The sequence below is a fragment of the Amblyomma maculatum genome, chromosome 11, assembly GCF_055883805.1.
Source record: "Amblyomma maculatum isolate TAMU_Amacu chromosome 11, ASM5588380v1, whole genome shotgun sequence".
Taxonomy (NCBI): Eukaryota; Metazoa; Arthropoda; class Arachnida; order Ixodida; family Ixodidae; genus Amblyomma; species Amblyomma maculatum.
In genome coordinates, this window is record NC_139354.1 from 144,964,986 (window position 1) to 144,978,365 (window position 13,380).

At 46.0% G+C, this 13,380-nt stretch overlaps 1 long non-coding RNA gene across 1 annotated transcript in view; it reads right to left on the reverse strand.

Annotated features, from left to right (window-relative positions):
- Positions 1 to 235: 235 nt before the first annotated feature.
- Positions 236 to 13,380, reverse strand: part of LOC146175122 (uncharacterized) — a 43,185-nt gene continuing 30,040 nt past the window's right edge. Inside the window, exon 3 of the long non-coding RNA XR_014701834.1 lies at positions 236 to 381. This is a non-coding gene — a long non-coding RNA (uncharacterized LOC146175122). The remainder of the gene's footprint in view (positions 382 to 13,380) is intronic.

Below are 13,380 nucleotides of genomic sequence, written 5' to 3' on the forward strand. Positions count from 1 at the left end.
GATCCCTTCTTCTCAGTATGGAATAAGCTTTTGTGTTCACTTGGTTTCGTAGCTACTTTCTATATATCCATGAAAATTGTGTTCCAGATAATTTACACTTTTTTATATTTGTCGCATACTTTATAAACACTTTTATCTGCCAAAGTGTTTGTTGCTGTGGTTTTTATTCCTTTGTTCTATATGCACTGGTATGCCATTTCATTTTTGTTTTGCACTGTTGTTTGTACTCCTTAACTCAATTATTGCTCTCAAATGCCATATTTTTGCTTCTGCTTTGCTGTTGTCTACTAGTTGTACCGCCACCTGCCAAGCGATAGGGTTCCACGGCCTCTTCAAGCTGTTATAACAGCTTTTAGTCGCGGGACCCGTCCAGGATGTTCTCTGGGAAAATAAAGAAATTAAATGAAAGTACAAGGTATTATGTGCACCACCCCTACACTACATGGTACAAAGCGACTGTGATGTTTGATCTGGTAATCACCCCTCGTATTCTTTTTTATGAATGTTCCCTTGGCTTTTACCTCCGCTTGCCTGCATATGGGTGACGTTTGCCAGTTCTGAAAAAACGTCAAAGTTTTATCTTCCTGCAAAGTTATTTAACCCATGCACTACATCTTGAGTGTACGGCACTACTATAAACTTCTTTCTTTCCGGTTTCGGCTTATCACCATTCTTCACCCATGTAATAAATTTATCGCATGCTCTAGAACTCAAATGGTAGGGGTAACCGCTAGACCTTAATCGGCAAGCCTGACACACCACACTTTAAATAATTCTATCTTCAATTGATTTAAAAAAGACGGATTGAAGGCACGAAAAAATGCCATTTTTACCAGTTTTGTATGACCCGACTAGTAGTTGAAGAGAGACTTGGGCGACCGAGGAGACTGTAACCAGCACACATGGTGCGCTTCTAACTGGAGTCTTAAGTCGAGAATTTGGAGCGCCTCATATCTTGATAGGTTTGTTGTGAACGTAATCTAGCGTAATCTAGCCTTCAATGCATCTATTAGTCCTTCGGTGACGTTTCCCTTGTGAGTGAAGACGATATAGACATCTACGGGGCAAAACATCTTTACCGCTAACCCTCCTAACTATTTTCAATTAATTTGTCAACCCCGACGAGCAAGATATTGGAAAGTGCTGGGGCTACTTTCATTTCGGACAAAATACCTGCCATTCCATTAAGTTACAGTCGACTGGAGATAAAAGGATAAGATCTCTAGGGACCTCTCAAGGTAAACTCCACAGCTTGCAATGAATTCTGTTTCATCGTTGTCTTCTGAGATGCACAGTTTGACACTTTTCATTAGTTCACCATGCGGTAACGAGTAGAACAGGTCTTGCACGTCAAAACTGAAAATGTCACACCTTCCTGGATTGTCGGTGTTTAGAAATTTACGCACAGCTTAAGAGTTAGGAACATAGAAAGAATCTTGAACCTTTGGCTTTGACAAGTGCTTCTGAAGATAGCCTCGCACCAAAAATTTCTATGGTACCGTGTTCAGACACGACAGAATGGAAAAGGAACATAATGTTTATGCGTCTTTACAGTGAAGAAGACCTGAAGCTATCCTCTCCTCCTTCTTAACACCCGTTGCGAGACGTAGCAAGTTGCTTCGCTCCAGAAGACGAACTGCACTTGCGTTGTGTTTTCTTGCATTGAATGTCATAGTCTTGAATTGTTTCTTATGGCATTCTCTGCCTTTTCTTCAAAGGTGCCAGCTAAAAGGACGACAAAGCACCCTACTTTATCAGACATTATGAACCGAGGGCCGCCGGATGCCGCGAAGTCGACGAGTCTCTTCATGCTTTGGCTGTTCCCTTGTTTTTCCTTAGTCGTTTCGAAAACATCGACCCACTGTGAGATGCACTGGTACTTACTCTCCTCATGAGTGAACCCGGACATTTATCTAGAAAAGAAAAGTTTTTCAGTCGGCTTGACATAAAGCTCCTAAGCAATCTGCGGGCCCTTCCGAAGTGTTCGTAGCTGTTCGCCCGGTACCTGGCAGTCGCCCAAGATAATCTTTCCTGGCTCGGCGGCCTGTAACTTCCTTCTTCGCAAAGTAAGACCAACTGTATTCCACAGGACATCAGTGACGAGCTCCGATGTGATGCACCAGTCTGAAAATCCCGCTGCTTACCCGTCCTGGTACAGGCCACCCGTAGATGATATTCCGACTTCAAGATCTTGCAAACTCCTCGGTATGCCCTCTTGTCGGCTTCAAAAGCCCACACACCATTTGAACGTCAGGCAGGCAAAAACCGTACCTGGCCTGCCAGGATAAAACTCTGACTTTGCACACACACTCGACGACGATGGACACGATGATGACAGGATTGGTTACACTGAGATCGAGAGGAGAGGAGAACGCACAGTACTAGGAATTACGTTAATTAAAGCTGCGATTTGGGCGATTTCAGCGACCAAGAGTCGGGTCATACAAAACTGGTAAAAAATGGCATTATTTTCTTGTGTCTTCAACCCGCCATTTCTACAGATGTGAAAATAGAATTAATGACAGTGTGATGTGTCTGGCTGCCAGATTAAGGTACAGCGACTACCCCTCGCATTTGATTTCTCAGTCATGTGATTAAATTATTGCTTGAGTGAAGAATTGTGAAAAGCCAAAACGGGAAAGAAGGAAGTTTTTGGCTGTGCTGTAGACTCATTGTGTAGCGCATCGCTTAAAGAATGTTGCAGGAAGATGCAACGCTGACGCTGTGTTTAAAGCATCGAGCAAAACGTGCAGGCAAGTGGAGGTAAAAGCGAAGTGCATTTGAGTGAGCATCACAATTGCCTGTGCAATAATTCTTCATGCAATCTTGCCCATCATTGGAAACAAGGTACTTGCACTCCTATTTTCTCTAACGCCGACATCCTCGCCAAACATAAACATAGGTTAAAATGTGACATACAGAGGCATTCAATATTCACGATAACAGTGGCGGGCTTGTCAGCGATCCTTCTACCGATGTCATTGATAAAAGAGTTTCCTTATTTATTCGGAAAAAGACATCTAACGGTCTCAGGTGTATGTACTATGGCGATGATTTGTGTCTTGTCACCATCATGTTGATTAGTAGTATTTGTTGTCTTCCTTGCTTTTGGTGTTTTCTTGGTTTGGAAAGCCTTTAAACAGCGTTTTCGTCTAATGAAAATTCAGTTGTGAGTCAGCGCTTGTGTTGTGTCTTTCTTCGTTCGTCCTGTTTTCCCAGGCTGTCTTCACTCTGAATAAGTACCAACTCGACCACATCGCCGCCTTAATCCATTTCATCTACTGCAACTGTTCCTCTCGCGGTGCGTTTTCGAAGTCCACCGGGAATTCAGATTGTTTTTAACCTCCCCTAATTTTTTATTTCGTCTCGTTAAATTTCGGTTGGTGCCCGATGTTCCCATTTTGCTCACGGAATGGGTAGTAATTGCTACCTGGATGAATGAAAATATGTGCCTAGATATTAGCTCTTGGCTCTATTTCAATGTCTCATGATCGACAAAATAGGAGCTAAAGAATTTATTGCTATATATATATCGCAATAGTGCAATATAACACAAATTGAGCGTGTGATGAAAGCAGCGGATGTTTTGAAAAAGGAAGGTAAAATCAACTGATACTGATATGTCACTTATATGTCAAGTGTATTTTTTGCATTTATGATGCAAAAGTACACTGAAAACTGTTAAGCATCAATCCAGCAGATCGAATTTGCACAGCATATCTTGTTTATAGACTGGCATGAGAAATATCTGATTTCATGCATGTAACGTCGACGATATGTATTAGTATGTGAAGACGAGGTGTTCATTCGTGAGGTGAAGCTTCGGAATCATTGTTTCGTATGCCCCTTTTTTTGTAATATTTTTGCGCAATCTGTTCGTATGTCCTTTCTACGCTAGGCTGTCAGTGTTCTGATATAGTAGTAACCATGCAATTGGCGGCAAATGAGGAGACCAGTGTTGCATATGAAAAACTATTGGGCTGAGTTGCAACAAGAAAAGAAATAAGCAATCGGCGGTGGAGATAGCAGCAAGTGTGATCGGCGGGCGTCGATCTACGAACGCCCGGTGCGCATGCCAGGCCTCAATTTACTTTCACAGAAGCATCAAGATAGAAACGCAAACGATGAGTAGCACAGCCGCGAAAAAATGTAGAAATCGATTAGCTTGGTTGGAACCATTCGGAATACATTTCGACCTATCTTGCACAATAAAGAAATGACAACACGCCGTTATGCGACAAGCAGCAAGAACAAAGATTGCAAAATCGTCATAAGGCTGCATGGGGCGGGACTGAAAACAATGAAGTTTCGAAAGGTTCCCTTCAATGTGAAATACAAGTCTAAATAATTGGCAACTTTTATAATCTTGTTTCATTTGTTTGTTTTTTATAATGTAAGCCCTAGACAGAGCCAATAAGGGGTGGATTAGCATATAGATGCGAAATCGTGCTATTTTATCTCATGAAACAAAACAGAAATAGTAAAATGATTTATATTGTTATGAGACGCACTCCAACGTAACCGCAACAGTTCGCCGTCAGGGAAAAACTAGCAGGACCAACAGAGGCTCGTTTCAGCGTTGTCGTTGGTTACTACCCCAGAAAATTTTCATTATCTCCGAGACTGCGTACCGTAAAATATACTCCCCCCCCCCCCCCCCCAAAGAGAAGTAAAGGCCCGGTGCTTATACTACGCAAGGGAGCGCGAATCATAGGTTTAAGTCGGATGGCATGCACTACTACTGAATGAAGGGCTGTGGAGGGAACACTTGGGGTGCAGCGGCATTATCTCGTAGTTGTCGTCGCTGAGTTGCCGCAAGACGCGGTAAGGGCCCACTGGGCTAGGCAAAAGTTCTTTGCACATGCCTGCATGTCCGGGCGGGAGCCAGAGGAGTACGAGGGAGCAAGGGGCATATTGGACGTCATGGTGGTGGAGATAGTAACGGCGCTTTTGAAAGTACTTAGATGCGCCAAGCCGATTTCAAGACATATGACGGACGAAATCAGCGCGCGGAATGGCATTAGATTTTTAACTAGAGGAGGAATCGCCAAGAGGCAGTAAGGTGTCGAAGTAAAGGGTCGCGGCCGAAAATTAGTTAGCAGGGTGATATCATGAGTTATCATGATACCATCATGATATCATCATCATGATATCATGATATCATGAGTTATAGTCGACTATTATGAAAAGTAAATATATGCTGCACTCAAGACGGTGGTCGGAAACGTACATTGAGAGTATGTCGGTCAATGTGCGATTAAGTGCGCTCGATAAGGCCGTTCGTTTGTGGATGGTAGGCCGTTGTGAAATTTTGACGCGTAGCGCATGAGCGCCGAAGGTCATGAATCACTTGTGAAAGGAACCACGATCGGTGAGCAATTGACGAGGAGAGCCATGAAGCAAGAAAACGTCATGCAGAATAAAGGCTGCAACGTCAGAGGCACACATTGTGGTAATAGGCATACCAGGTGGCGTAATTTCTCGCCACGGTAGCCATTTGTTCCCTGAAGTCGATGTAGGAAATGGCCTAAGGAATTCATGACCAACACGAGAAAACGGCTGAGTCGGAATCGCGAGTGGCTGCTGGGGTGCACTAGCCTCAACGCAGGGTGTGTTTCGGCGCTGGCACAGCTTATAAGCGGCGATGCAAAGACGAACAGAGGTAATGGCTAGGCCAGTAGAATCGTCGTCGGACATCTCCTATGTACGTGACACTCTCAGGTGCCTGCTGTAGGGGCGTCAAGAAGGCACGCAAGGACTGTCGTGCGCAAATGAGTCAGGACAACAAGCAAAAGGTCTACACCATCTAGGTGCATGTTGCGTTTATATAACGTACACAACACAAACCTATTGACGGACGGATAGGAGCTGTCATTGCGCAGGTGATCAGTAATGGGGCTCAAGAAATGGTCACGGCTCTGTTTGATGCCTCTGATGTGGAGAAAAGACGAGATGGAGAAAACGCAATCGTCGGCAGTAAGGTCAGGCACATCAACAGGATTGACGAGATCGACAGGACGGATGAAATGCCGCAACGGCATATAGATGGCCCTGTTCCTACTGGTAGTTTCCAACACAAACCCTGCGACAATATTCGATGCTTTTCACGCAGTCCGGACGATATGAGCCTTCATATCGGGCATGACGAACCAGAATCTCTAATCCAACCAGGCACAAAGTATTCATCATGCATGTGAAGTGCAATAGCACTCTTTTCTTTGGGACTAGAGCGTACGGCTGGAGGAGCAGTTCGTCTGTTCTTTTTCCTATAACTGTAGTGAAGTTCTTGAAAAACTTATATGTGAAAGTATTTCATGTCTTTATGCATGATTTTAGGCTCTCGAACCGCGTTAGAGCTCCGCCATCCAGCGAAGAGAACACGAGTTAAACTTTGGAGTCTACATTAGTGAAAAGATGAGGTGATCGCACACCGAAGGCTGTTCCCTAGGCGATATGCACTAAGGGTACTACTGAATCAAAGGCTTTGGTCGCAACTTTCAAATGAAACTCTAGGGGCCCAACTCTGCCCGGGGGTTTTGGACCCAAAAGCTCCAGTGCTGCACAAGGGTCAGTTTGATGGGAGAGGACCATTGAGGACTTTCGTCTCGGCTTACTCCGGCAATCTGAGGAATTTCATGCGTGATGCGCTACGTCAGGAGGGGCTTAATACGCGTACGTCTCAGGAGGAGAGCCGCAGGGTGATGGCAGTGACGTAGATAGCACAATAAAGCAAGAGAATCCATTCATGAGCTTCTTTTTGGCGAAATCTTGAAAATGCCGTGGTCTCGAGGTTACATGGAAAGATGATTACGAACATGCTGTGTCAATATATTCATGAAATATTTCAAAGCAAAGAATACAATAATGAGCAATGTACAATACGAAAATGACCAATATAGGGGCTGCACAGCACCAATGTTCTGCATACTGAAAGTAACAAAATTAATATAAAGAAATGTTTTAGGCAAGAAGACACGGTCTTATCAGGCCCATTCAAACCTTGCTTAGACGAAGTATTCAGACTTGGAATGGGAGCAGTTAGGATAAGGGTACAGGGAGAATACCTAAGTAATCTTCGATTTGCTGATGACATTGCCTTGTTGAGTAACTCAGGGAATGAGCTACAAAGAACGGTTGATAGAATAGACAGGAAAAGTAGAAAGGTAGGCTTAGAGGTCAATATGGAGAAGACTAAAGTAGTGTTCAACAGACTCGGGAAGGAAGAGCAGTTTGCGTTAGGTAGCAAAGCATTGGAAGTAGTCGACGAATATGTCTACGTAGGACGGGTAGAAACCGCAGATCTGGACCGTGAAAGAAAAATATCAAGGAGAATATGATTGAGGGTGAAGCGCATTTGACAAGCACTCTCATAATATGACTAGCCCTTACCGGTATCGCTCAAGAGGAAATTATACAACAGTTGCATCTTACCTGTACTTACCTACGGGCCTGAAACATGGCGGCTAACAAAGAGGGTTCTACTTACGGTGAGGACAACGCAGAGGGAGGTGAAACAAAACATGGTAGGGGTAAACATTAAGAGACAGGAAACGTGCACAGTGGGATAACTCAAGTCACTGACAATCTAGTGGAAAGGGCATGGCCAGGACATGTAGTAGAAAGAAAGGATAAACGATGGTCGCTGACGGGAACAAACTGGATTCAAAGGGAACGAAAGCGTAGCAGGGGAGCCGGATGAGGTTAAGAAGTTCGCAGAGGTCAAGTGGGTCCACTAGCACAGGACCAGGTTAATTGGAGAATTATGGGACAGGCCTTCGCTTTGCTGTGGGTATAATGAGGCTAATGATGATGATGCTGATGACAGTTTCTTGACGACACGTGCATTTTATCGATGTAACACTAAACCTCTCCAACTGCTCTTTCTGCTTCTTTGCTTTGCTCAATTGTTTAGGGTCCGGCTTTAAACTAGACAAATGGATTTCCCTTCCTCAATTTTTGAAAAGACGCTCTATGTTTTTTTTTTTTTTATCGGCAGTGCGTATTCCTTTCCAGCAGGTGAAGGCCAGGGAGAAAAATGTTTTTAAACAAAAATGTTATATTGTAGTGCAAATATTTCCATTTTTTTTTTCAGACTGTTTTAATCGGGGCACGAATTGGAGAAGAAAATATTCAAATTTTCGAAGGAAAGCACAGGTATCTCAGGAGGAAATCGATCAAAAATGGGAATCATATCGACAAAATAATCTTCAAGTACAGGCCCTCATCCAAACTAAAATAAGACAGTCCACCGATCGCTGGATGGCTGATATACACGATGCCTCTAGAGGCGGAGCAAGAAAATTCTGGAACCATATAAGCTGGCTAGGGAAGAAGAATCAAAGAAAGCAGGATCGGGTTCAAGATAACGAGGGAAATTGTTTAAAGGGAGATAACGCAGTGAACTACATTGCATCAGTTATAGCCGAGTCATTTAAGAGCGACGATAGGGTAATCTCCGCAAATCAGGAAGCAGCACAAGGTAGCAGAATACAAAGCAGCTTAAAACTGACCAATCGAAACTGGAAAAAGGCAGAAAAATATATTTTCCAAAAAAAAAAAGCATCTACAGGAATAGATGGAATTCCGACCAAGGTGATTAATGAACTCGGTCCAAAAAGTAAGGAAACGTTGCTAAAAGCTCTGGAAACCGTCATAACGAATAAGCCAATTCCGGACAGCTGGCGGCAGAGTAAAATTAATTTGATTTATAAAGGGAAAGGAGACAGGATGCACATAAAATCCTACAGGCCGATTACCATAACATCTGATATGTACAGGTTAGCCATGCAGGCGCTGAAATTAAAGGTGCATGCATGGGTTGAAAGTAACAGGATACTCGGAGAACTTCAGAACGGCTTTAGAAGTGGTAGGCGCTTAGATGATAGCCTGTTCGTGCTTATCCAATGCATCGAAATATCTAGAGTGGAAAATATACCTTTGTATTTGGCCTTCCAGGACATAAACAGGGCATACGAGAACGCAAGCAGGGAACTCCTGTGGAACATATTAAAAGAAGGTACCGGTTATGAGATAATAGAGTTCCTACAGGAAATATACCGAGACAACAAAGTAGAAATTACGTGGGAAGCGATAAGATGTACGGAGGATGTCAAATTATGCAAAGGATTAAGACAAGGCTGTGCTCTATCACCGGTGCTGTTCATGCTTTATATGATAAACCTGGAACGGAGGATACAAGACAGTAACTTAGGTTTTACCCTGTCATATAGATTAGGTGGAAAGGCGGTAAAGCAGCGCCTCCCCGGTTTGATGTATGCAGACGATATTGTGCTGCTAGCTGAGAGTCTTGAAGAATTGAAAACTCTAGTTAAGTATTGCGGAGACGAAGGGGACGCTCTAGGCTTCAGTTTCAGCGCAGTTAAGTCGGGGGTGACGAATTTCAACGGCTAAACTGATTAAGGTCTTAAAATACAAGGCCTTGAAATAACTAGAGCAGCAGAATATAAATATCTGGGGGTATGGATAAACGAAGGATTGGCATACATTGGAAAGCATGAGCAATCACTTAAGGCCAAAGGGCGAAGGAATGCCGGGATAATGAAGCATAAGGCATTGTGGGGATACAATAGGTATGAATTATGGTGCTCGGACCTACTTTCGGAAATGCGCTTTTGTGCCTAAAATCAGAGGTACTGTAGACATTAGAAACAAATCAGAGATCCGTTGGACGATTAGCACTAGATGCCCACGGCAAAACTACAAATGAGGCGGTACAGGGAGATATGGGCTGGGCTTCTTTCGAAGTACGGGAAGCTCAGAGTAAAATATTATATGAGGAACGCCTGAGGAAATTGGACAGTAACAGATGGGCAGCTAAGGTATTTAAATACCTGTACCTAAAAAGCGTTGACTCACAATGGAGGAAAAGAACTAGGAAACTAACTAGTAAGTATGCTAGTAACAAGGACGGAGAAATAAAGAGCATTAAGCACCAGGTGAAAAACACAGAAGGCAAAAATTGGATAAATTCGATGAAAAAAAAACAGAGTGTGGAATTATACCGAAAGTGGGAAATGCACATCAGGAAGAAAGATTTCTTTGATAACTCAAGAAGCAGTGCCCTACTTTTTGAAGCTAGATCAGGGTGACTTAGAACACGCAGCTACAAAACGAAATTTAACAATGGAGATGACGCATGTTCTGTATGTGGAAACACCAGTAAAACAATTGACCATATTATACTCGAATGTAATGGTATCCATCCGGAAGTTGGTGCAGGCGCAATCACTCTTCCTGAAGCTCTGGGGTTTAGAGATAACAGTGGCCGGGTGAATGAACCGGTGGTGGAAACTAGCAGAAAACGACTGGAAGATTGGTGGCTTAAAAGCAGAGATGTGACATAATGTTATTAATGTAGAAGCAAAAATTTATTAAATAGAATGATGGTTTAGTTAACCAATCTAAATCAATAATTAAGATATATGGAGAAAAATGAGCATGATAGCTACTGTTACAACCCCGTTTCAAAGGGGACGCTCCAATATTCCATCCATTCCATCCATCCATCCATCGTGCGCGGACCCGAAGAAGTGGCCCCCGTGGCGTTCGAAAAGAAGCTGAAGTCGGCTGCTGTCACTCAGTGCTCTCTGGACCTGCTCTTCTGTGCCTTCTAGGTCAACCCCCTATTAAAACCAACCTTCTGGTTACGGGCCTAAACGGCTATGTGACACTGGTGGAGGTGAGGCCTTGAATTACAGGTCTAGGGCTTCTCGCAGCCGCTCATTGAGTCCCAACCCGCTTCCGCTCGTGTCGACACCCGTTCATCGCTGCAGCCGTCGCCTCCGAGTTCTGGCGCCGGAATTCGCTTCTCTTCCTGAGCCGATGCCAGCTGACCAGCAGTTCGAGACTTCTGTAATCTCACAGGCAAGTCAGCACCAGTTGCTGCTTCAGCAGCCTCGTACGCCCCCCAGTTTCCCTGGAGCTACTGGGGAAGATGTCGACGACTGAATCGACGAGTTCGAGCGAGTGGCGCAATTCAATAAGTAGAACCGGGCTCAGAAGCTGCGCAATGTATATTTCGCCCTTGAGGACTGCGCAAAAACGTGGTATGAATAAGGAAGCCAGTCTTCAAAGCTGGGATTCCTTTCGCCAACTGCTGTGGGACACTTTTGCCAGCCACGAATGCCGTAATCGCGCACGCCGCCTCCTAGAAGCTCGTGTGAAGCTACCTTACGAGAGCGTGGTCATGTTCGCTGAGGACGTGACCCGTCTCTGCCGACGGACTCATCCCGGCATGACGGAATCAGCGAAGTTGCGCCACCTTATGCAGGGCGTAAAAGAACCCCTTTTCGCTGGTCTGGTTCGCAGTCCACCTCAACCCGTCGCGGACTTCATCAATGGAGCTACCCTCATTGAGCGAGCTCTGCAGCAACGATGCCGGCGCACTGAGTCTGCCTGTGGTCAGCCCTTCAGCAGTGTGGCCACATTGTACGGGTCCACTGAAAATCACTCCTTGCGTGACCTGATCAGCGAGGTAGTTCGCGAGGAGCTCCTTAAGCTTAATCTTGGATCGCCTAACCCGACTGCCGCTGCTGTCACCGAAGCCGCACGTGAAGAAATCCGTCAAACATTTTCACCGCCTGAGTCACTGTCGGAGCCACGTTCTAGGAACTACGCAGCGGCTCTTCGTCGGCCTGCCGTGCCTCCAGCGCAAGAGCTTCGCTTCGAATCACAGCCGCCGCCACCTCTGCAGCCACCATTACACCAACATTCCTACCAACCACCATCACACCAGAGCATCGTCATGCAGTCGTCCGCTCCTCAGCCACTATACTACCAGCCTTCCTACCAGCCGCCATCCCAGCAGAGCCCCGTCATGCAGCCACCGGTTCGGAAGGCAGACGTCTGGAGCACTCCTCGCCAACGGCCGCTGTGCTACCACTGCGGAGAACCCGGCCACTTGTACCGTCGTTGCCCATACCGTGAGCTCGGTCTTTGGGGTTTTTCTCGGAATTCCCCGCGTCCCCGGGTCGGCGAACGCCCTCCAGAAATCGAGGAATACCTCGCAACCCGCGCAGCCTCTTTGAGCGACCGTACACAGTCTTCGCCCGCGCGCTACTCGTCACCCGGCCGCAGTGATTTTAATGAAGCGCCGAGGCGCCGGTCGCCAAGCCCACACCGGGAAAACTGAAGGCGGCGACCTCAGGGGGGCAGGTTGCTGACGAACGGAACCGATGTCCCGAAGACCCCCCCGTGACGACTCAGTCCGATGCTGTGACTACGATGCCTCCGCCGCCCCATGAACCCGAAACTCCCAGTCAACCTCAAGCCGATCACGTCGTTAGCGCCGACCTTTCCGTTCTCGTCGACGGACACCCAGTAACAGCTTTGTTAGACACCGGAGCAGACTTCTCGATAATAAGCAAGAATTTCGCAGATCAGCTCTCCAAGGTGGAAACTGAATGGCTGGGGCCGCAAATTCGTACTGCTGGCGGTCACCTTATGACGCCGATCGGACGATGCACTTCCCGAGAAACCATCGCCGATTCAGCATTTGTAGCCGTTTTTGTTATCCTGCCACAGTGCTGCAAGGATCTCATACTCGGCCTGGACTTTTTACGTGAGCATGGGGCCATTATTAATGTTCCTCGCCGTACTGTAACGTTTTCAACGCCTGCAACGATGGCTGCTTACTCAGAACGACGCCACGCACCTTTACGCATCGTTGGCGCGGATGTATCCATGCCGCCACGTTCGTCTGCTCTCGTCACAGTCAGGTGCGACGATCAGTCCTGTGCTGCCGGTGTTGCCGAACAGAACACAGAGCTTCTGTTACATCATGGAGTCTGTGTTGCACGCAGTATAGTTCGTCTGACTAGTGGTCTAGCTCACGTGCTGATTACGAACTTCGGGAACGAACGGCAACGCATCGCTAAAGGTACCACGGTAGCTTACTTTGAAGGTGTCGCAGAGGCAGCCCACGACTGCTTTGTTCTTGAGACTAACACATCTGCTAGCCAAACGCCCAACTTCGACCCTGATGTGAATCCCGCTGTATCACCGGCAGAGAAGGACAGACTCGTCGGGCTACTCTTTCAGTTCCAAGACTGCTTCTCATCCGCCTCCGCGGTTAAACAGACGCCCTTGACCAACCACCGCATAATAACCGATGACCGCATCCGACCAGTCAGGCAGAACCCCTACCGAGTGTCACCGCGGGAACGCGAAGTCATTTCTCAACAGGTATATGAGATGTTAAATGACGGTGTCATACAGCCATCGAGTAGTCCCTGGGCTTCGCCTGTTGTCCTTTTTAAGAAGAAAGACGGAAGTTTAAGGTTCTGTGCGAACTACCAGAAGCTCAGTCAGGTCACAAACAAAAGACGTCTACCCGCTGCCACGCAATGAGGACTCATTAGA